Genomic DNA, 23,376 nt, shown 5'->3' with positions numbered 1-23,376 from the left:
ATGAATTTACCACCCTAGTAAGGGCATGAAAAATTCTTTAAGTAGTGCCTTGGGTATTTGAGGTCTGGTAATTTAATATAAACTTGATATGAATTTGTTCTCTGGCTCATATTAGTTTTTTGTTTTGAACAAGTTTCTATTTTCTTCAATCTTATTTGACTTAGTATAACTTTACCATGAATCTTGTCCACAAGCCAAGGCCAAGTCGTGCTCCTGACCCAACACCCCCCTCCCTCGCTCATGCCACAGAGGCATCATCAGCAAAGGAAAGTCCCTAGGCTGGCCAGAAACTGTCTGTTGACAAGGCTTCCTCTGCTCTCTGGCTGCCACTACTGCTTCAGGTGAGTGAGTGGGGAGGGGGGTGTCAGGACCAGCTCTACAGCTTCGAGAACAGAGGGAGGAAGGGAGGGGGTTATCAGGAGCGTCTCTGCTGCTTCGGGAATGGTAGGAGGGAGGTAAAGGAGGGAGGGAGTAAAGGGGAAGGGAGAGAAAGTAACCCAGAAAGAAGGGAAGAACAGATGCTGGACCTACAAGTCTGTGTGTGTGTGTGTTGGGGAGGGGGTGCGGACAATAGAGTGAGGTGGAAAGGGAAACAAAACTATTTTTTACAGTAACTCTCAAGCAATCAGAAAGCACAGTTATCTGGCATCTACCAATCCCCATGGGTGTCTATGGTGTTTGAACAAATGAGCATAATGGTTTGCAATTGTGAGCGTGATTTATGCAATAGTGAACCATTTTGAAATAATGCACCCCTTTACACTACTGAAAGACAGTGACACTGGTACAAAATAGTGCCATTGAAAATGACCAGTTATCTGCCAACAAACAATTTTACCAGCCAGGAGCCATTTCTAGTTTTTTATTTTATTTTTTATTTATTCAATTTTTCTATACCGTTCTCCCAGGGGAGTTCGGAACGGTTTACATGAATTTATTCAAGTACTCAAGCATTTTTCCCTGTCTGTCCTGGCGGGCTCACAATCTAGCTAATGTACCTGGGGCAATGGGGGGATTAAGTGACTTGCCCAGGGTCACAAGGAGCAGCGTGGGTTTGAACCCACAACCCCAGGGTGCTGAGGCCATAGCTTTAACCACTGCGCCACACACTCCCCACTGCTTTGAATATTGGTGCGTATCCCTAGACTTTCACAATTCCAGAGGCTCACAGGCAGCTACAGACTTTGGCCTTGCTCTTAAAACCCATCCTAAGTTTTAATTTCACAAATTGTTGAACATGATATCAGCATTTTCAAAGAGTAACTTCTCTGTCCAGACATTTTTGATTAGGGTCTAAAGAATTTCTGCCAACAAACTGTTGTACTGGAAACCACAGCTGACATATCTTTTGTGCACTAATCCCGACTACTATCCCTCAAAGCATGTGGTGCTGCTTCACAGTGATTCACACACAAGACTAAATATAGAACTGAACTGAAAGAAATGTACAAGGAATGTGGAGCATTCCCTCTCCTGCCCTCTCCTGCCAGCTGACTGAGCGTGCTGTGTGATTGGTGGTATTCTTTCTGAATACCAAAGACTGCTGCTTTCAAATATGTTGGCCCCAGTTTGATCCCTCTTATCAAAAGGTATCTGGAATGTCCAGATCTGGGCTCCTTAACATTTTCATTTCATTTTATAAACCTAATTCATCTTTCTTTTTTGCTATTGTAGTTTTCAAAGCCCAACCAAAACTCCCTGCCACAGCTTGTTGTTAAGGATGGTACAGAGAGCATCCCACATTTTGTAAATATGTAGAGATAATCATCCCAGAAAGACCTGTACTTTTATCTTTGAGGATTTGATAGCTTGCATATCACTGGAGCGTGGATGTGATGTACAAATCCAGATTAAAAACTATAGACAAAAAAATACCATGAAGGAACAAAAAGGAGAGGGAAGGTATAGCACAACGATGTAAATCCAAATAGAATTTATAAGTCTAAAATCAAACAGTACACAAAAGAAGTGATGTAAATCATCCGTAACATAGCATGTTAACAAAGAAAAAGAAATACAGTTTACGAGCATAATTCGTTCCAGAAGCATGCTCGTAATCCAAAGTACTCGTATATCAAAGCATATGTCCCCATAGGCCATAATGGCAACACTGACAATTAGTTCCAGAACCCAAAAGGTGCCAAGGAAGTGGCGAGGGGTGGCCCAGGGGTGTGTACCTGCAGCGCTGTCTCCTCTGTCCGCCTCCTCCGTCTGCCAGCCATTGGAGATCCCCGCAGCGCCGCTTTGAGCGAATGGAGAACCTCACAGTGCCGCTTCGGGGGAATGCCTCTTCTCTCCACCAGCCGCTGAAGAACCTCTGAGCCCACACAGCACCGCTTCAGGGGGATTCCTCTGCCGTCCGCCGGCCAGCCTTCCACACCGGGTACCTTCCACATGTTGGAGAGCCTTTGAGAGCCCACGCAGCCTAGTGCCGTCCCACTGCACATTGCGTATGATCACGCACGTCGATGATTCACGTTGTGCGTGATCATACGCAACATGCAGGTGGGACGGCACTCGGCTGTGTAGGCTCAGATAGAGGCTCTCCAACATGTGGAAGGTACCCGGCGTGGAAGGCTTGGCGGCGGACGGCAGAGGAATCCCCCTGAAGCGGCACTTCCTGCAGTGTAAGTGCTCGTTTATCGGGGCAGTGCTCGGTTTGCGAGACGAAAGTTTGCTGAGTGTTTTTCTCGTCTTGCAAAACACTCGCAAACCGCGTTACTCGCAAACCGAGGTTCCACTGTATGCTTATTAAGTAGGCTATGATGAGAAAGAGTAGTCACAATTAAAACTCCACCTCTTCATACTTGATTTAAACATAAACATTAAGGTCCTCTTTTACTAAGGTGTGCTAAGTATTTTAGTGCTTGTTTAGCGTGCAATATTTATCGCGTGCTGAAAAGCATAGCGCACCTTAGTCACTACATTCCCGCAGCATCAGAGAGAGAAGAACCAAGGGATGGACTGGGCCCATATGCCCACAGGAGGGGCCTAAGAAAACTGGGCCAATTACGGTTGGCCCAGGCGCCTAAGGCCCCTCCTATGGGCGGGGCCTTAGGCGCCTGGGCCAATCAGGCCCTAGGCCCACCATTCCGAGGATAGCAGTCCTGCCAGCCAGACTTGGGACCCAGCCGGCCAATGTTCAGGTAAGTTAAGGGGGTGTCCGGGGTTAGGGGGTTTGGGGAGCATTCAGGGGGGTCGCGAGGGTACGCCATGGGCAGGAGGGCCTGGGATCCCTCCTTCCAGTTTGGGGTTTTGTCGGAGGGGATCATGATCATTGCAGTGGGGGATGGGCCAGTTACAGGATTCTGTAACCAGCGTTGTTTTTTGACTGATGCCGGTTACAGAATCCTGCTTTTAGGCGAAGGACTGCCCCCCCCCCCTCCTTCGCCTAAAAGGTCTGGGTTTGGGCGTTTGGGACTTGGGTGATTTTGGGAATGTGGTGTAGGGATAGATGTAGTGGCAGTCTGGGCCAGTAGACTGCTGAAAGTGCAGGTAGGCCATTCTCAAAAAAGCCCCTAAATTTGGACCTTTTTTTGAGAATGGACATTTCCCTGCTGCCAACTTCAGCATCTGCTGACTTAGGCTAAAAGGAGACTTATATGGTGGTTTTTTTTATTATGCCCCTCCACATGTACTTGTATTTCAAGACACTACTTATCAAGTTAAAATTTAATAAAATGTTTTGCTTGTCTTGCAAAAACACTTGCATACCAAGTTACTTGCAATCCAAGGTTTTACTGTACTTAAAAAATGGGGATAGTGACCTTAACATCTAATTCCAGATATGCATGTCAGGTGCATTAGATAGATTGTGAACCCACCGGGACAGATAAGGAAAATGCTTGAAGTACCTGTATGTAAACTGCTTTGAGTGTGGTTGTAAAAGTACAAAAAGGTGGTATACAAGTCTCAATCCCTTTCCCTAACTGTTCATTTGGACTTGGGGGTCTATAGAAGTGATTGCATGGACAATTGTACTTACCTCAGTAATATTTATAACTTCCTTTGGAAATCCAAAATTTATTATTTTCTAGTTTGGTTACTTAATTGGCTCTTCTTGGATATCCAATTTTGTAAAAAAAAACAACCATCATTTTATACATAGGTTGCATAATGATGACATGTACTAGCACTGATGCATCCAAAACTTTTATTGTCTGTTTACACCCCTGCATTTGCTATTGACCTGTCAAATGTTTTGAGGACTGAGAGGGGCTGGAGTGACCCATGCATGGAGAAGGAGTGATATGCTAGAGCAGAAAGGAGCAAGGTGGAGAGAGAGAGAGACTGAAACTCAGAGCAAAGAAACCCACACAAGAAAGGGGTGTGATGATGAGACCAAAGGGGAGGAGCCAATGGAAAAGTGAGGGGGGGAAAGAGAGAGAGAGACCAAGAACAAAGTGGAGGGGTAAAAATGAGGAGAGAAGGGAATAGATGCTACCAGGGTGGATATTTTGGATCTATGGTGAGGGGGGAAATGCTGAATCTGGGGGAAAGCAGAGGGAAGAGAGAGAGAGAAAGACCAAGAAGGAGTGGGAAGAGAGAGGAAGATATGGATGACGGAGGGAAGAGAGCGGGGAGAGGGGGAGATATGCTGAATGAGGGAGTGGAGGGAAGAGAGAGACAGAGGGGGAGAGGCACTAGACTAATAGGGGAAAGGAGAGATGCTAGACCATGGGAGAGGTGCAGGAGGAAGGGAAGAAATAGCAGGGAAGCTGGACATGGGAAAGGACAGGGACACAGAGGGCAGATACTGAACGTGGGGGGACACTGGACACTATTTGAGGAACTGAAGAATTTGGTAATGGTTACCACTTCCTGCTATATTCAGACAGAAGAATGCATTTGGACTACCTTATAAGATAAGTATTCTTCTATATCTTTATTTTTCAAACTAGACTGTTTTTGAGCAATTTTTGGATCTGGGAAGAAGGTGGTGCTATGATGTGGTAGATTGAACCATTACCTTTTGGGGTGGTGAATATCATTTTACTGAGCACCTTTCATTTATTGAACTTTTTTGGTTTTGGGATAGATCTATTTACTTTTTGGTAGTGGTTATAGGGCCTGCTTGGGGCCCATTCGGTTCTAGCTACATCACTAGTTATAGAACTGCTCTCCTACATATATATTTCCCATATCTTTATAGGTATTTCACAGAAGGCTCCCTGGAAGCACTGACTTGCTTTACTGGTATATCTAGGTTATTCCTAGTAGAGGCTAATTTATGAGTAACAAAGCAATTGACATAAGTGCTGAGTTCCGCAGTATATAAAATCCCTTCATTAACATCTAAAGCTGATCTTTTGCTTCTAATGTGATACAACCGTGCACACTGAGGGGAGATGGGGGCAGGTAGGCTAAGGCCCAAGGGAGCAGTGGGGGAAGCTTTAAGTACTGCAGCACACACATTTATTTAAAAAGCTTTTCCTGCCACTAATACCATGATGGTGCCCAGAACCTTTGGCTCAGAGCCAGAAAGGAAAGAAAAACAGGAAGGCAAATGAGGCGAGAATCAGTGTACAGGGAAGAGGGGCATGGAAATAAAAAGAAGAAAGTTCTGGAAGACAAGGAAGGAGGGACTGTGAACAGGGCAAACTACTTCTATGCATCGTAGATAACACATCGACAGTCTCATAATGCAACATTCAGTTTTTCTTACTGTGCTACTCTTTTATTTTGGTTTTGTCAATGAGCTTTTCTGATTTGGACCACTTTTTGTGTGGAGTACACAAGAATAAGTTATCCCAAGGCTTCTCAACTATTGTTGGCCCCATCTAGAATGCTGTATGAGGGGAATGAGTAGCACGTAGTTTATTGGCTACTTAAATTTTGAGATCAGGCATTCAAACCTAAACCTAATGCTGGTCACCAAGTTCTTAAAAACTTCAGATACTTCCAGACTAATTGATATGATACAAAATAAAAGATCATTTCCATGGAATCAGGATCTCTCCCCGTCTGAGCTTATTAAGGGCTCCGGAGTTCGTCTTCCTATGAAACATCTTCCTCGGATGACTTGTTCCGTTGTACTACAAGAGCAACACTTCAAGTTTCTACTGCAGCTGCATGTCTCCCCATTCCGGGCCTATGTTTCTGGATACACCTCTCATGCTCGGTGTCCTTGGTGCCAGTCCACCCCTGCAGGTCTACTTCACATGTTTTGGTCTTGTGAACACATTCAAACATTCTGGTCCTTTGTGGCTCTGTACCTGTAGTCTGCTTTGCGTAAGCAGATTCCTTTGAGAGCGGATGTTCTGCTTTTTTCTCAGGGGGTCCATTTGGGTTTGTCCAGAGAGGGCAACTCTTTTGAAATTTGAATACCTGGATGTTCGAAGGGGAGGTCCTGGGCCTTGGAGGAAATTCAGGAGAATCTGGGCTCCCATTTGGGAGGGATTATCCCCTAGAGCTCGCAGTTCTTTATTGAACTTTTGACACTGGAATACTTTGGGGGGAGGAAGTTGGGGGGAAGTGGGGTGGGTTCAAGTGGGGGGGGGGGTTTGGTTTCCGTGGGTCTTTGTGAAGGAATGACATGAAAGACCCGATTGTTTCAGCATTTTAGTGGTTGTTGGTTTGTGGTGACCTGTATTTCTATTTCTAAGAACAAAATTTAATAAAAATGATTTTAAAAAAAGATCATTTCCTCACTATGTTAACATGACATTAACCCCCTTCCCCTTTTATGAAGCTGAAATAGGGGTTTTTATCGCAGGCAGTGGCAGTAAAAGCTCCGACACTCATAGGAATTCTATGACCGTCGAAGCTTTTACTAATGCAGCCGGGGATAAAAAACCCTAACGCAGCTTCATAAAAAGGGGGGTGGGGGTAAAGCAGTTGTAATAAAATTATACCCATCCCTTGAACGTTGAGGTACCCTTTAGATCTTGTGCATTCTCGGACATGAGCGGACTATATTTCTCTTGCATGCTGCAACCATCCTTCTAGCTTTGCAGATGGGAACCTCTGGAGGACTGCCCCTCTATGTCTGATCATTTGTAATGTCATCAGGTATGGAAACTTCACATGCTTAGCATTACCAATAACTGGGGAAAAAAGAAAAGCTATTTTCTGCATTACTTCGGCAGGTTTATTTCTATTTTCTTTTAAGTAACACAGTGGTGAGAGGCTTATTCAACTAGAACATTTTTAATTGCATTCTCTTGTAGTCAAATATTAATGGAAGAGTCTGAATTGCAGAACCTTGTACAAATACGTGTGAATAATGCAGTAGCTTAGCTGACATTGTTTCTCATCCATCGCAGTCCTGTGAACTCTCATTTAATGGATTACTTAGCTTTGGGGAATTAACTAGATGTGTTCCCCTCTTCTTTCCAGGGTCCACTAAGGTAACGAAAGAGAATGAAGGCAGGAGTTGGAAATATGTACATAAATAAAACGGAGGGAACAATATGAATTTTAGCTTTGTTCAAAGAAGGGGAAATTTCATTAAACATACAACAAATTTTCCACAGGTTCTACAAAGTCCGTTGGAAATCCAAAGCCCGGGTTTTGAAGTTCAACATTAGATAACTGTGTTTCTCAACCAGGGTAATTCATCATTGTAATCATTCCTCTTTCAGAACCGCAGAACTTAGCAACCAAATTACACAACCATCGCTCGAGTCAAAAATATTTATTGGAAATACCATCATTCAAAGACATCAAATACAAAAGTGTCAGGAAATGTGATGGAACTCCCTACCAAAGGAATTAAAACTAGAAAAAGAAACTAAAAAAATTTAAGAAAGGAATGAAGACTTCAATTAATAGAAGAATCATCAATTGGGGGGGGGGGAGTAGAAATATGGTGCAAAAAGCTCACTACTTCACAGTTCATACTTGATAAGGTGAAGCAGTTTAGATTATGGGGGTCTTGGCTTATATTCAGGACATCACCTACCTGCTCCCCTCCCGGGCTGCCGCAAGACCCGGTAGTCCAGTGGTGGACAGGGACACGAGGGATCCCCCCATCTCCTGTCCCAGCCGAATCCCAAACCCCCTACCTCCCCTGCACCCCACCCCCCGCCTCCTCAGTGGCCTCACAGTGGATGAGACATGGGGAATCCCTTCTGCCTCCCTCAAATAACTTTTGGGTCCCTGGTAGCCAGCCGGTGCACGAAGCAGAAGCAATCTTCCTGTCCTCCGGCTCCGTTCGAAGCCACTGGCTGATTGAAACATAAGAATTGCCGCTGCTGGGTCAGACCAGTGGTTCATCGTGCCCAGCAGTTGGCCCTTAGGTCAAAGACCAGTGCCCTAACTGAGACATGCATCACCTTACACTTATCCACGTTAAACCTGATTTCCCATGTTGTGGCCCATTTCTTGAGTGTGTTTATATCACATGCAGGTCTTCGCAATCCTTCTGTGTCTTCACTACTCTGAATAACTTTGTATCGTCTGCAAATTTAATCACCTCGCTCATTGTACCAATTTCCAGGTCAATTATAAAGATATTGAAGAGCACTGAACCCTGCAGCACTCCACTCATGACGCTTTTCCAGTCCGAGTATTGTTCATTTACTCCCCACTCTCTGTTTCCTATCCACCAACCAGTTTTTAATCCACATGAGTATTTCACCCTTGATTCAATGGCTCGCAATTTTTCGAAGTAGTCGTTCATGCGGGACCTTGTCGAACGTCTTCTGAAAATCCAGATATACATCGACCGGGTAACCCTTGTCTATCTGCCTGTTTACTCCCTCATAGAAGTGAAGCAAGTTCGTCAAGTGAAAGGCGAAAGAGTTGGTGTTCGTGAAATATAAAAAAACCCAAGATTGGTTCCAAGAAGAGGAATGCAGAAAAGACTACAGGGTGAAATTTAAAGAAGCCAAGAGAGAGATACGCCTGGCGAAAGCACAGGCAGAAGAACAAATGGCTAAAAAAAATTTCTGATATATTAATGAAAGGAGGAAGATGAAAAATGGAATTGCTAAACTAAAAGATGATGGGAACCGATATGTGGAGAGTGATGAGGAAAAAGCAAATGTGCTAAACAAATACTCCTGTTCTGTGTTCACAGAAGAAAATCCTGGAGAAGGACCGAGATTGTCTGGCAAAGTTACATGAGAAAATGGAGTAGATTCTGCAACGGAGGCTCTCCCTGCATCGGCAACTTAATCATCCTGTGCCTTTTTTGCTTTGCTCTTCAATATGCCCAAGTGCAGAGGGAAACAGAGGGGTGATCTTCCTGCCTCCTCCGCCACCTTGCTAACGCGCCAGAGAGCAATAACATTATTTGCTGTCCCGGTTGTTCAGGGTGTTCCGGCTCATCGAGAGGGATCGATCTCGACTTCGGGAAGCGAAGTTTCGCTTAGCCCAGCTGGTCTGGGAGCCCCCCCACGCCCAGGGAGAATGTTGGGGACGCCGACGGCGTTGCAGGAAGTGGCGGGGACACTATCAACCCCGCCTGCGCTGTCTGGCTTACCCCTGACCCCGGAGGCAGTTCCAGTCTCACTTGATCCATTACAACAATTGCCAGCGATGGGGGACTAGGAGTTCATGGCGGTTCAGGAAATGGAACATTTAAACCTGATTTGGACTCTTCAGTTTCATCGACGATTCCTGTTTTCCCTCCTGACCCCGCTGAAGAAACCACCCGTGATTGACTTGGAAGCACTCTGGGAGGCTATTGAAAGCCTTCATAAGGTATGCTCCTATTCTATTACAGCTATGCAAACTTCTTCATTGCAATTGAAAGATATTGAGGGGAAAATTCAACACCAAGACCAGAGACTAGATAAATTTGAGAAACAGGTCTCTGATTTACAGAAAAATTCTAATCTTCAAGTTAAAGATAAAGCAATGTTGTCCAGGAAGATTGAAAATCTGGAAAACGCTAACAGGAATTTAAATTTAAGACTAATTAATTTTCCAGTCACCAGATTACAATCACCCAAGGAACTTTTTCATCAGTTCTTAACTTCAGTCTTAAAATATCCAGAGACCTCAATGCCTCCTTTACAGAAATTATACTATCTAAATACTTCCAAATCAACGACTCAGGACTTAGAAAATCAACAGACTGAATTAGATATTACAAATATTCTTGAGTCCTCATATTCTGAAATCTCTGAAAGGGCTACGTTGCTTGTGACCTTTGTTTTCTTACAAGACAAAGAAACAGTTCTTTGTCTATTCTTTAGGACTGAGAATGTTGAATTTTATGGTTCAAGAATAGCTATATTTCCTGATGTTTCCAAATGGACGCAATTGCGTCGTAAAAAATTTCTAATGCTATGTCAATCTGTATTGGGTTAGGAGCTACCTTTCAGCTGCGCTTTCCATGTAAATGTTGTAGTATTTATCAAGCAAGCAGATATGTTTTTTATGAACCCGATCAATTACAATTTTTCTTGGAGGGTAAAGCGGCTTCCGTATCCCCTCAGATGCCCACCAAAGTCACCAACCAGATCGTATAGCTAATATACAATCGTTGTGCTCTGTATTTATCTTATGAATATTGTTGGTTTCTTGTTATAATCAGCTATCCCTGATTTGTGCTTGATTCTCTCTCCTTAGTTGTGGACTGCTATCATGGTAATGTATAAGTATTATTTGATATTTTATTTCCTATTGGATATTGTTATGTTTCTTTATCAAATAATTTCTTTTGATGTAAAATAAAGGTAAATAAATAAAAAATTTAAAAAAAAGAAGAAACAGGGAGAAGAGAAATTAAGCAGATATAATGCTGAAAAACAGTGAAAGGAGCAGAATATGAAATGCTGAGTAACTTAGCTTTTAGAAGTTCACAATCGCATATGAAAAAAAGAAGACCTCACTATCACCAACACTTGGATGTCAAATCCATCCATATGCCCAACACTTTTATCTGTTTACAAGCCGGAATCTTAATTGAATCAATCTCAGTCACTACAGGCCATGCAGGATATTCAACTCTCCACACTCTCCCTTTGTTGTCACTTATATTTAAAGTCTACAAAATGGAGGGCAAAGACCAAAAAATAATGAGAGACAGAGAGATAAAAACAAGGACCCTTTTTACAAAGCTGTGGTGGCCAGCAGAGCAAATGCGATACAGCCCATTTGCCGCGTAGGACACCCTACCACAGCTTTATAAAAAGGGGCCCAAAGAAATGTTACACTGATGCATCCAACAAGCCAATACACTTGCAGACATTTAGGACACTATGAGGGGTATTTTCAAAGCGCTTAGACTTACAAAGTGCCGTGCTATGGAACTTTGAAGTCCATGGGCCAGATTTTGTACATGGTACCTACAAAAATGGTGCCAACTGCCATGTCAGTCATGCTTTGGTAACGTTTAAAGAATTGTGGCTAAAGGCACCTACCAGAAAACTTAGGGCTCCTTTTACAAAGGTGTGCTAGCATTTTTAGCGCACACCCCGGATTAGGGCACGCTATAGTGCTCAAGAGGAGGCGGTAGAGGCTAGCATGCGCTATTCCGCGCGTTAAGGCCCTAACGCACCTTTGTAAAAGGAGCCCTTAGGCATCTGCAATGTAGGCCAGGGTTTTACTGGCCTATATTGCAGATGTCCAAGTTCTTTTTGAAAGTCATGTCTACCAGCACCTAATTTTTTTTGACAAGTTTTTAATCGTTTTTTAAGGGAGCGGTCAATTGCCATGCCAATTAAAACCAATTAAAGCAATTAAGTTAGGCAGCAATATGACCCCTTCAAATCTCTTCTCCAGGGGTAAGCAAAGGGCTTCTCTTGCACAAGCAGAATGACACTGGTGATGGTTCATAAAAAAACATACTTCACTTCTCTAAAGTTTATCACATATTTACATGGAACCTGGGCCTAAGAATTAGAAACTTTCTTCCTTTTCTTTGTTGGCTCCAGACAAGTCTGGAACTCTCCAAATGGTTTAATGAAGCCTAATATGCCACATTTTCCAATGTGTGGATCAGAAGCGGTTTGCAATTTAAAAAGCCATATAACATAAAAACAAAAACAGAAGAATCCCCAATAAAATAGAAGAATTTCATTCATCCAGAACAGGATGTCCACAAAAAAAACCCGACGGGTCATACCCAGTGAGCTATTTACAGGTCTACATCATTTAAGGCCAATTTAAAGTTATTTATTTCTATGTATAAAAACCTCCCTAGGATGATGATATGATAATTTGACCTTTATTTCCATTAAGGTTAGAACTGCCAATACCCAATACCCATCCCTCTCTATCTGAGATGTTGGAGCATAATTTTAATTTAATTTAATTTAATTCTTATATACCGCTAATAACCGTGAGGTTTCTAAGTGGTTTACAAAAATGAAGCATTAAAAGATACAATAAATAAAAATAAATAAGATAGGTACTTGGAAATTCCCTAACTGTCCCAAAGGCTCACAATCTAACTAAAGTACCTGAAGAAACAATTTATGAAAAGTAAAGATAAAAATATAAAGACAGAGGTAGAGATAGAGATAGAAATGAATATTCCAACAAGATGGCGACCAGCCAGGTCATCCTCTGTGCTGTCTCCCCTGTCCTGCCCCCGCTCCCGTTCCGTTCCATTTTGCCTCTCTTGATCCCTCTTCCAAATCTCTTCCTTGCCGGCTCCCTGCTCTGTCTCTGCTGTCCCCACCCGGGACCTCCAGTCTCGTCAGTGTCCGCCTCCCCCGAGCTCACCTACACACATAACATACACACAGCAGCAAATGCAAATAAATGATCTGGCAATAGTCTCAATACCTCCAACATATATTTTTCCAAGATTTCCTTTTGTGACACATGAGGGTTTTTTTGGAACATGAATTGATCTTAAGTTCTTATTTTTGGGAAGCTTCTCCAGTGTTTACAATTTTCTTTTTTTTTAATTATTATTATTTATTTCTATTTATTCATCAAAATTTACAAGAATACTTCTTGCTACAATAAACACAGGGAGGAAAACAATCCAAAAGTAATACAAATTCATTCTTAAGAGAATATTCCTTTATCCCCTTCTTAGATCACTATAATGGGGGGATGGTCAAACAAAAAATTATGAGAGAAAATTTAAGGAGGAATTTAATAAACAAATAGGCTTAATGTATCTAAGCACCGGTTTTATTTCTATTATCCCTCAATCCTTAATGATCTTCTTCACATCCAAGAATTCCTTCAGATGGTTTGGAGAAAAAAATGTGTATTTAACTCCCAAATACCTAACTAAGCATTTGTAGGGGTATGCTAGAAGAAACGTTGCTCCCAAATTGATAGTATCTTGGCGCATAGAAAGAAATTATTTCCTCCGTTCTTGAGTAGTCTTAGCGACATCAGGGTATATCCATATTTTCTGTCCCCAAATAATTTGAATTTTCTGTCCCCAAATAATTGTGAATTTTTAAAGAACAATTTCATAATCATATTTACATCTTGCTCGAATACTAATGATACTAAGAGCGTAGCTCTATCAGTGTCATCTGTTATTGTTTGTTCAAGAAGAGTAGTCACATTAGCAAATTCTATTTCATTATTTTTCCTCCTTTTCTCTTTTTCAATCTCATTTTCTCCTCCTTCTCTTCCACATATCTTCTTATTTGGTAAATAGTAAATTTTATTTATTGGAGGTATACAATTTGAAGAAATCTTAAAATTTTCAATCAAATATCTTTTCAATAAATCGAGAGGCAATACACCCGGAATTTGTGAAAAATTTAAAATATGGAGGTTCAAGCGGTCTATTAAAATTTTCAAATTGCTCTAATTTCTTATGTAGAGAGGAGCTGCCTTTAATTGAAGCCATCTTGAACTGTTGTAAGTGCAATATATCCTCCTGCATCTGCTTAATTTGGACTATAGAATCCAATTTCATTGTTTCCACAGTTTTAGTTAATGAGTCCAAGTTCTCCACTATTTTAGTTACCTCTTCAGATGATTTTTCCATTTTGGTCTCCATCTGCTGAAGCAAAAAACAAATGTTATGCAGGGAAACCTCCATCGGAGAGGACAGATTCTCCCCTCTCTTGCTTGCTTCCATCAGCTGACCAGCCACAGACGCTGTGCCCTCGTCGGAAGACCCCGCGTCTCCACTTCCGGGAACGCGTGTCTCTCGCCTCAGCGTCTCGGCGGTTGCCGGACATGGAGGTATGAGGGATACCGGAGGAGACAGATATGTTTCAGTGCACAAAAGGGCAAGTGGCTCCCTCATTTCGTTGCCCAATGCCGGACTCTCCACTCTGGGACATGCAGGCGCCGGAAGGGCCGAAAAGAAGCGATCCACAGTTTGCTGCAGCGGGGTGGACGCCAGGGCCAGCGAGGAAAGGACCCTGACCACCCCTTTCCTCTTCGCATGGGGCATCTGGAGAAAAGGTATAATTGATTAGGAGAAGCAAACTCGGAGAGATCTAAGCGCGTCTTTCACAGCTCCTCCCATCGCCGCCATCTTGGCCCGTCCCCTGTTTACAATTTTCTATGGATCTCCAAATCATCCTCAATTAAAGCAGACTCAGATGACTTAATTTCCAAATCTCCCCGGTTTAACGATTATCTTTGCATGCTCTGAAGTTACCCCAGAAAGCTCAGTGATAGAAGATACAAAATCTTTCAACTGATCTGATGTTTCCCCAAATTATGAATAGAAAACCAACTGTTTCAAATGTTATTACTTGCAATTTTTTTTTTCTTAAAGGATGTTGCGATAAGCTTTGGAAATCAGCAATGTTTTTATCTGGCTGTCAAGGGCCTCCACAACAAAATTAAGTAAGGTTCTTCCAGTAATACCAGTGGTTGCCTCACCCAAACAGGCCTCACCCAAAGAAATTCAAGTTGCAGTGAAGGGTGGGTGGGGAGGGAATATGTGTGTCTGTGCTCTTCGGGACTCTTGGGGAGATATGGACTCCTTTCTCTCTTCTGTTCCTTCCAGTGTCTGCTCCAACAACACACAAACCCATCTCATACCCTGAAGAAAGCCACAGCATGATTGCTGAAATAGCTCAACTTACTCAGAAGTGGCAAGACCTCGACAACTGCAACAATCATGACGACAACCCTGGAAGCCTAGGAGGAAACACAAACCCATCTACAAAGGAGAGGTAGGAAACTAACCCCCAGCAAAACACACAGACATTCTTTATTCTTTTTATGAAAAGACTCCCGGCCCACTAACTCCCTATTTCATGTTGTTGCTCTAAGACCATGAACATTCCTACCTATTATAAAAACCTTGTTAACCTCCCTCTATGCAATCTATACAAAATTCTGTCCTTTCTCCATTGCTGTAGCTCGTTGATTCTCCTCAGCCATTTTTCCTGTAAACTGCCTCAAACCGAAAGGCTTTTGAGGTATATAAATAAAGATTTATGTTATGTTTCCTATATTGTGGCAAATGAATTGAAGAAAACAAATGGAGCTCAAAACACCAGAACCACTGCTATGTTGCTCCAACCCCTCACCCCCTTTTAAAAATAAATAAAGAAATAAATATTCCTTTAAATTTTGTTTTAAACTTTCTCATTTCAACCGGATCTCTCTTGTAAGTTATATGCTACTATAGTACACCTTTAAACTATTTGACTGTGGCTCTGTTGTTGTGCCAAATCTTCCAATCCATTGAGAACCAGGTCTAATGTAATGCCCTCTCTTGTCAATTGCAATACCATCTGCTCTATTTACTAGTCATTTATGGCATCCAGAAACTTTACCTCCCAAGCTTGCCATGATAAGACATTTACCCAATCAATACTTGGGTAATTGAATTCTCTCACTTTTTTTGCTTTATTACCAATTTCATTAGCCTTTTTACTCTCTGTTACTGCTTCTCTTTTATAGTCTTCCTCTTCATCCTGGTCAGATGGATGGTAGAGGTATTTCCTACTGCTATACTTCTCTGTTACACACATGGCATTTCTGACTAGGGAAACTCCACAGTGCAGTGTGTATCCTGCAGAATTTTTATCCTACTTATGTCTATCCCAGAGGTCTCAAAATTGGATCTTGAAAGATCTCAAATCAGCCAGGTTTTCAGAATATTCCTAATGAATATGGATATGTAAACCTGTCTCATACAGTACAGCACAGTGGTTAGAAATGCAGCTTCCTCAGCACCCTGAGGTTGTGGGTGCAAACCCTCGTTGCTCTTTGTGACCCTGACAAGTCACCTAACCCCCCATTCCCCACCCATTGCCCCTGGTACATTAGATAGATTTTGAGCTCATTGGAATATACAGGGGAAAATGCTCACATACCTGAATAAATTCATGTAGACCAATGGTTCCCAACCCTATCCTGGGAGACCACCAGACAGTCAGGTTTTCAGGACAGCACTAAAATGCATGGGGCAGATTTGCATATCTATCACCTCCATTATAAGCAAATCTCCTTCATGCATATTCATTAAGGCTATCCCACAAACCCCAGCTGGTTGGTGGTCCTCCAGGACGGGGTTGCACTGATGTAGACCACTCTGAGCTCCCCTGGGAGAACGGCATAGAAAACGGAATCTATATATATAAAATCGGAGGTATGTATGTGTGTATATATGTGTGTATGTATGTGCCGCGATCACGCAAAAACGGCTTGACCGATTTGAACAAAACTTGGTATGCAGATCCCTCACTACCTGGGATGATATGTTCTGGGGGTCTCGCGGCCCACCTGCACACGTGGGCGGAGCTACAAACATAAAATCAGATTTCACCCATTCATGTCAATGGAAAAAATGTAAAAAGCTGCCATTCTCACAGTAATTCAAAAACGGCTTGACCGCTTTGAATGAAACTTGGTATGCGGATCCCTCACTACCTGGGGTGATATGTTCTGGAGGTCTCGCGGCCCACCTGCACACGTGGGTGGAGCTACAAACAAAATCAGATTTCACCCATTCATGTCAATGGAAAAAATGTAAAAAGCTGCCATTCTCACAGTAATTCACAAACGGCTTCACCGATTTGAACGAAACTGGGTATGCAGATCCCTCACTACCTGGGTTGATATGTTCTGGGGGTCTCGCGGCCCACAACTCTATGTTGCTTGCTCAAGGGTGGGTTCACCCAATAATTTATATGTTCTTGCTCCAGGAGGTGGAACTAAAATTGTTGTTTATAATCACGTTTTGCGTTAGTTGTATTGTATTCATTTTGTCAAATATTTCACATTATTATTTGAATTTGTACTTTTTATTAAGCTGTAAAAAAATACTTTCATTCACCACTATAAAGTATCTTTATTTGAATCCATTTACAGTGTTATTGCTATAATTAAATACCCGTGCAACGCCGGGGCATCAGCTAGTAAATAAATAATTAGGGATACAGTGTTCCCCTGCGAATTCGCAGTTCGCAAATCAGCAATTAGTAGTGTTCTCTGACCACCTCTTCCTGTACTAAATTCAGGTCACACCAATCAGAAGCTGCGTGCCAAAGCAGCTCCTGATTGGTGTAGCCTGACTTTAGTAACAGAAAGAGGCGGTCGGAGCATACCGCGAGTGATTTTGCACCAGCTGGCGCCCCAGCTGCCCTCTCTTGCCTTGAGCGATTTTGTACCTGCCTGTGCCCTCTCCTGCCTTTTAACCGTATTTGTGGTTTTTCAAAATTCACGAAGGTTCCTAGAACGGAATCCTCATGAATTTCGAGGGAGTACTATATACTGAAAACTCACTGGCTTGTACCCTTGAGAACGAACATTTGAGAGCCCAGCTGCATATGACCCTTAACTAGGGTTACCATATTGCTCCAGAAAAAGGACGGATTGAGATATCTGGCTTTTACTTCCATTGGTTTCAATAGAAGTCAAGCCCAGATGTCTCAATCAGTCCTCCTTTATCTGCAGACATATGGTAACCCTACGTCTTAACCAACATTGCTCCCCACCATCCGTTTGTTCGTCCCTGTCAAATAGATTTTTTAGCCTGCTATCGTAATGTCCTCTTTTCATCGGATCACTTAGTTCAGTTTATTTCCAATTTGATTTACCATTTAGCTCATAAGATCACAGTAGTATACAAAAATAAAACCCTAAATCCATCAGTAAGAACAAGGCTCTCTACTGTATATTAGAAAGTAAAGAGCATAACCTACAGAGACAAAAGTTAAAGAGATGGAAACCTCCACTCCGAAATGTGACCCTGAAATGGAATTTTTTAAAATGAGCTTTTAAGAATGTAAGATCTTTTCTTCCAAGAAGTGTTTTAAAAAGCATATTTGATGTAATGCAAAAAAACCTTCTCTTTATAGCCATGGCTATTTACGTAGGAAAAAAAAGTGACGTAATAACCAATAATCACCACAAATATTTAAAAAAGTCTAAACAATTTGCCCCGGCAAAGGGTGCAAAACATTTAGCAGCAGGCTTTGTTTTATTTATTTTGTTAACCTTTATTTAATCAGCACTGCACAGAAGTGAAGCAATGTACATAGACTATTAGCAAATATAATATAAAGGGCATCAAATCACAAAAATAGCAATTTGTGCCATCCAAATCTTCAATAAACAACTCTGACTCTCGTTTCAACTATTATACTCCCTAATGGTGGAGCCATTAGCTTTGAAAAATGACAGGCACAGATGATTTGAAGCTCTGAATATTTAGAATTGAAGGCAATTTTAGAAACTTAGACATTCCAAATAGCAAAGTTTACCTAGATGTTTTTGAAAGGCATATTTAAATATGATAGAAAAAATACAAGAAATTGCTGAAGGGCATTATTCCTTGAGTGTAGAACTTGTTCCTAATATAATAAAAATTTTTGTTTGATAATGTGAATCCTCAGTGTGAGGTAGTAAGCTCGAAGAAGCCCAAACCCAGATGCCAGAAATAAATGACTTCTTAGAGCGGTGAAGTCTCATCTGCCGCGTGTCTGTTGTTTGAAATCAAATTTTTTTAAAGGTTCCTGAAGAAGTGTGTGTGTGCGGGGGGGGGGGGGGGGTGTTTGTTCCCTGAAACCGAGCTGGGTCGAACCGAAATTGATTGATTTAATTAAGGAGATATGAGGCATAACAATGAACGTAGGTCTCATCGAGTGACGTCATGGACGCGCCTTGTGATTAAGTTTAGCTCCATTTGGAATCATTGCCTAATGTTTCCCAAACACTTTCTTGTGGTTGATTTTTGGGCGGGGGGAGGGGGGCTTTCCTCATGATCGTAAACTGTATGCGGTTAAGTTATGATTTTTGTTTGATTCACTTACTGCATAGTTTATTTAAATTATCACTAGTACAAAACAAGAATTCCTATGATGGTGTGCGGTCAAATAGTGGGTACTATTTGCTCACTGGCTAGTTAGGCCCAGTAAAGCATTAGAGCCTTCTCTCTCTGATTCGGGCTTCCTCACACTGAGGATTCACATTATTACACAAAAAATGTATTATACTGTATTGGTAACAAGTTCTGCACTCAAGGAGGAACACCCTTCAGCCATTTTTTGTATCTTGTTTATGTACCTGGTGTGATTTTTTTGGGGGGCCCTCTTTGTGGTATTTAAATATGATACAGGTCATTTTACAGTCTCTGGCAGAAGCTGCATGGCAAGATTTGTACTGGCTCCAAAACAGCAGTTCTTGTCCCACAAGGGAAACCTTGCCTCATAGGACAGGGATTCTCAACCTGCGGTACGCATACCCTAGGGGGTACACAGACTGCCAGTTGGGGGTACACGGACTGACCGCTGCCCACCGCCACTCGATGCCTGCCCGCTTGCCTCCCACCCGATTTAATTATCCCCCACTTCTGCCACAACTACAGGAAGGGAAGGGCCAGGTGCCTGCAGCGACTGCAAGCTGCTGGCCCACAAGCCTTCCATCCCCCCCCCACCCAACACCAATTTTGACATCAGAGAGAAGGTCAAGGCCAGCCAATCGCTGCTTGACTGGCCCGGACCTTCTCTCTGATGTCAGAATTGTCATCGGGGGGAAGGCTTGTGGGCTGGCGTACAATCGCTGCACGCTCCTGGCCCTTCCCTTCCCAGAATTGCAGCAGCAGTGGGGGGTAATTAAATGGAGTGAGTGGCGGACGGCAAGCGATGGGGAATGGTGGCAGACCAGGGGAAGGAGGAATCAGCGGTGGGTCAGCTTGGGGCAGGCAGGCTTCAGCGTAGCAGGGAGGGAGGAAGGACAAAGGCTGGAAGGCAGTGAGGGGGAGAGGGCACAAACTCGGGACATAGGAAGGAGGGAGGGAGGAAGGGAGCACTAATTTTGGACATAAGGAGGGAGGGAATAGAAAGGGACAATTGTTGGGCCTGAGTGTGTGAGTGAGAGGGAAAGAGATTGTGCACATGGGAAAAGGAAGAGAAAAATTGGGCATAGAGAGGAGTGAGGTAGAGATACATGGAGAATAGAAGGATGAGAGGGAGAAATGTTGGATATGGTGGTGGAGAGGGAACAGAGGGATAGATTGAATGGGAAACAAGAGGGAGGAATGTTGGGAATAGTGATGGAGGGAGAAATATGGCATGGTGATAGAAGGAGAAATGTACGGCAACTCCTCCAGTCCCTTAACCATTTTAGTCATGTTAAGACACAAAGCAGCTACCTGCCCTGCCTATTTTCACATTTAGATTGGAAGCCCTTTGGGGCAAGCACTAAGTAGATTTGGCAGTGGGCCCACTGAAAATGCTATGCAAATAGATACATACACTAGGATGCTGATGATTATAATACAATTATTATCATAATTATTCTAAAACCAGTTTGCCACAAATAATTATGTGGGTTAATAGCATAGACCTGCAGCAAGAGAATTGTAATGAATATACAAGTTCATCATTGGCATACCTGGGTAAATGAAAATTTGTTCATCAAATGTATTTTGTTCTTCAGTCTGTCTCTGCATTGGATTTCTTAAGAATGCAAGCCACTCAGTCCTTCATAGCCCCAGGTTCATTAGATAGATTGTGAGCCCACCGGGACAGAGAGGGAAAATGCTTGAGTACCTGTTTGTAAAAACCGCTTAGATAACCTTGATAGGCGGTATATAAAAACCTAATAAACTTGAAGGTTGGCACACCATATTTCTAGATTATTGGGTGGCATGGAATGTGACCGGATTCCTTGTTAGGTGTGCTACGTAAGGTGAGAGATATGTTAGGCAGAGGAAGGAAACAGCGATTACACTTCTCTCTCCGTCTTCGCTGTGACCCGCGAATGCAGAAAAAATGCAAATAACTTTTTCATATGTTATTCGCTGTTTTCTATTAAAAACCATCGTGAATATGGTGAAACCGCGAACATGATGAGAGACCTGGCCTGTTCCCGAAGGAGAGGCAAAACACGGTGAAGAAAGTGTCAGGAATTGGCGATTTTCTCAGTAAGCACTTGGAATCAGTGATGTAATTGGGGGGGGGGAGGAGCCATCAAGCTAAAAACTGCGAATAATCGAAACCGCGATTGCTGAAACTCCGAATACGGAGGGAGAAGTGTAAATTTAACCCCCTTTTACAAAGCCGCGTTAAGCTTTTTTATCGCCGGCCGTGAAGGTATTAGCTCCAACACTCATAGGAATTCTATGAGCATCAAAGCTGCAGCCGGCAATAATAAAATCTGAATGTGACTTCATAAAAGGGGAGGGGGGGAAATTTGGCATTCATAAGAACATAAGAAGTTGCCTCCACTGGGTCAGACCAGAGGTCCATCCTGCCCAGCGGTCCGCTCCCGCGGCAGCCCATCAGGTCCGCGACCTGTGAAGTGGTTACTGACCACTTCTATAACCTACCTCAAGTTCTATCTGTACCCCTCTATCCCCTTATCCTCCAGGAACCTATCCAAACCCTCCTTGAACCCCTGTACAGAGTTCTGGCCTATCACTTCCTCCGGAAGTGCGTTCCATGTGTCCACCACCCTCTGCGTAAAAAAGAACTTTCTAGCATTTGTTCTAAACCTGTCCCCTTTCAATTTCTCCGAGTGACCCCTAGTGCTTGTGGCTCCCCACAGTTTGAAGAATCTGTTCTTATTCACTTTCTCTATGCCCTTTAGGATTTTGAAGGTTTCTATCATGTCCCCTCTAAGTCTCCTCTTCTCCAGGGAGAACAGCCCCAGCATTTTTAACCTGTCAGCGTATGGAAAATTTTCCATACCTTTTATCAGCTTAGTCGCCCTCCTCTGCACTCCCTCGAGTACCGCCATGTCCTTCTTGAGGTACGGCGACCAGTATTGAACACAGTACTCCAGGTGCGGGCGCACCATTGCGCGATACAGCGGCATGATGACTTCCTTCGTCCGGGTTGTGATACCCTTTTTGATGATGCCCAGCATTCTGTTTGCTTTCTTAGAGGCTGTCGCACACTGCGCCGATGGTTTCAGTGATGTGTCAACCATCACCCCCAGATCCCTTTCAAGGTTACACACCCCTAGCAGTGTTCCCCCCATTTTGTAGTTGAACATCGGGTTCTTTTTCCCTACATGCATGACTTTGCATTTCTCTACGTTAAAACTCATTTGCCACTTTTTTGCCCAGTCTTCCAGTCTCGTTAGGTCCCTTTGCAGGGCTTCGCAGTCTTCCGTGTTCCTAACCCTGCTGCAGAGTTTGGTGTCATCAGCAAATCTGATAACCTCACATTTTGTCCCCGTCTCCAGGTCGTGAGGTCCTTTAATATTTTACCCTCCCCCTTTTATGAAGCTGCATTAGGCTTTTTTTTATTGCCGGACGCAGCAGTATTAGCTCCAATGCTCATAGAATTTCTATTAGCGTCGGAGCTAATACCGTCACTGCCGGCAATGAAAAAGCCTAACGTGGCTTTGTGAAAGGGGCGGGGTTAGTGTTTTGAATTTTTATTGTGAGTCACCTTAATCTATGGATGGTGGGATATCAAGGGTTTTTGGGTTTGTTTCTTTTAAATCATGAGGTTGGAAGTGGTGAGGTGTGTCGTCTATTGAATGGTGCTGTTTGGCTGACAAACAGTTAATTCCCTAAGCAGGCAAGAAGACTTCTTGCTACTGTAATAAGAGCCTTGGAGTGTGCTGCCGTAAGATTTACTTTTATCGTATTTACCAGGACTGACGTCTGATGGTTATTATTATTAATAATGATTGATTAAGAAACCCTTCAGCCTTTAGCTAATGGCTGGAGTCACAGTCTCTCACAGAGGGTTTAACAGCATGCACCATAAATTATTGAATTAATAAAGCAGAAGAATGCTTTGTGTGTGCATGTGGGAGACTGAGGGGGTGGGAGCTGAATTTTGTGGGCACTGCCACTGTCTGTGTAAGTGTCTTATGTTAAGTGAGTTTTGATAATATAGGATAGAGATCCCCAAACTTCTCCTGGTGGGTTTTCAGAGCAGCGACCATGGATATGCATGAGATAAATCTCTTTACGCTGAAGTCCAAATATATGCAAATTTATCCCATGCATTTAAATGGGGATGGATATTCAAAATGATTTCACTGGAAGGAGAGGGTCTCGTCTGGTTAAATTGCAGCTAGTGAACCATCCCTGGATTGTCAGCAATATGGTGTCTTTGAAAATCCACT

At 42.9% G+C, this 23,376-nt stretch overlaps 1 long non-coding RNA gene across 1 annotated transcript in view; it reads left to right on the top strand.

The window, feature by feature from the left end:
- Positions 1-258: 258 nt before the first annotated feature.
- Positions 259-23,376, top strand: part of LOC117351599 — a 35,708-nt gene continuing 12,590 nt past the window's right edge. Inside the window, exons 1-2 of the long non-coding RNA XR_004537486.1 lie at positions 259-341; positions 14,840-15,008. This is a non-coding gene — a long non-coding RNA (uncharacterized LOC117351599). The remainder of the gene's footprint in view (positions 342-14,839; positions 15,009-23,376) is intronic.

The sequence above is a fragment of the Geotrypetes seraphini genome, chromosome 18 (genome assembly GCF_902459505.1).
Source record: "Geotrypetes seraphini chromosome 18, aGeoSer1.1, whole genome shotgun sequence".
NCBI lineage: Eukaryota > Metazoa > Chordata > Amphibia > Gymnophiona > Dermophiidae > Geotrypetes > Geotrypetes seraphini.
This window is presented reverse-complemented; position numbering and strand designations above follow the sequence as displayed.